Below are 1,663 nucleotides of genomic sequence, written 5' to 3'. Positions count from 1 at the left end.
TGATAAGTCGTCACGTGATAAAGTAATAATCTAGTGACGAGTAATTTGTCACATGCTAAAAAGTAAAATAATAATTTAAAAAATGTTTCTGACCAAGCAGGTCATTCTTTCGGTTTTGACATCACTCCGTTCTTACGGCCTCGTTGTTAAGAGCGCATTGCGCACGTGATCACACCGTCACACATTAGTATAGTCGAACGAAGCTGCATTCAATATATACCGATGGAAAGCATGCGGAGTCGTCAGCGAGAGCCCACGGCTTCTGTTTCGTACAATGGTTTCCGTGACGGCTGCTCAATCAAGTGATAACATATTTGTGAAGTGACAAGTGGTCTGTAATCAGAACATTACAAATCTTCAATCATGTGACAAAACATTAGTCCGGAGATAAATGATTTGTTTCATGCAGTGTGACGACTGATTTGTCATTACCATTAAAACAAAGGAGTCATCACACATGTGACAACTCATTTGTTCTATAGGCCGAAAGGAATGTTTTGTCACGATATTTGTTGTCACTTCACAATAAGTTTTTACAGTGTGCAAGACGACGACGTCCCTGAAATCATTCCATAACTATCGAAAAGACGGCCAACTTCTATAAAGTCAATAGGCGTCTAGAAAGACAACTTTATTTTGCGGAGTTGGAAATTGTCATGAGGTTCCTATATTCTACACTTGTCTTTGCACTTATTGATTCACCACTAGGCATCAACAATCGCCCTAATGTCTACTTACTTGGAAGTTCCATGCTTGCGACTCGTCTGCAAATATCCTTGATCGACTTGGCAAACTTCTCCAGAACAGAAACATTGGGACGGCTAGACAATACTGTTTGTAGCAACGGTTGTCAACAAAAGGAGTTTTCCGCCCCCCCCCCCTCCTCCTCCTCACCTTCCCTGTCGCGCTCCTCGCGTCCGAGCCGAGCCGTCAGGTCAGAGCAGCGCGCGGCGCCGCGGGCTAGTGGTGGCGAACTTGCGAACTGCGTGGCATGGCGCCTGGGCGGAGGCACGGTAGGCCGGCCCGCATCACAGTGGTGTGTTGTGGGCCAGGCGCTCCAAGCAGGCGGTACGGGGCCGTTATGGACCGCAGCGCCCCTCCTGTAGGTGTGTGTGTGTGTGTGTGTGTGTGTGTGTTGGGGAAGGGGTGGGGGTCTAAAGAGATAGGGGAGAGGGAGAGCTCGGGGAGAGCTATTGAAGCGACACTCAGGCGCGGAGCTGACCAGCCGCTCAGAGAGAGGGCGGCAAGTGGGGGAAGGGGTGGGGGTCTAAAGGAGTAGGGGAGAGGGAGAGCTCGGGGAGAGCTATTGAAGCGACACTCAGGCGCGGAGCTGACCAGCCGCTCAGGTGGTAATGGAAGGGGGCAGTAAAAGACCCTCCCGCTGGGCGCCCCGCAGCGCCCCGCAGCGCCCCGCCCTACTCTGCCCCGAGCCCCCCCCCTCGGATCTGCGGCCCTTCGCGTCCTTCACGTTCTTCCTCTTGTCCTGTCAGGCTTTTTATTTTCTGGCACCTCTCCCAAAATAAACGGGGGAAAGGAAATTCGCAGTTCGTGCAGGAATAACACCGACACTTCCGATTGTCGAATATGGCTAATATCACGAAGTTTCTTTGTAAAATTACCGAATGCTAACGAAGTGCTCCTATTGCTATCGCACGGATTGACC

The 1,663-nt window shown here is 50.6% G+C and overlaps 1 protein-coding gene across 1 annotated transcript in view; it reads left to right on the top strand.

The window, feature by feature from the left end:
- LOC113217639 (protein trachealess) overlaps nt 1–1,663 on the top strand; it is a 106,931-nt gene that overhangs the window by 86,287 nt on the left and 18,981 nt on the right. The window lies entirely within an intron of this gene.

The sequence above is a fragment of the Frankliniella occidentalis genome, unplaced genomic scaffold, assembly GCF_000697945.3.
Source record: "Frankliniella occidentalis isolate FOCC.00 unplaced genomic scaffold, Focc_3.1 Scaffold13, whole genome shotgun sequence".
NCBI classification, from domain to species: domain Eukaryota; kingdom Metazoa; phylum Arthropoda; class Insecta; order Thysanoptera; family Thripidae; genus Frankliniella; species Frankliniella occidentalis.
Note: the sequence above shows the minus strand (reverse complement) of the source record. Positions and strands in the feature narration are given on the sequence as shown.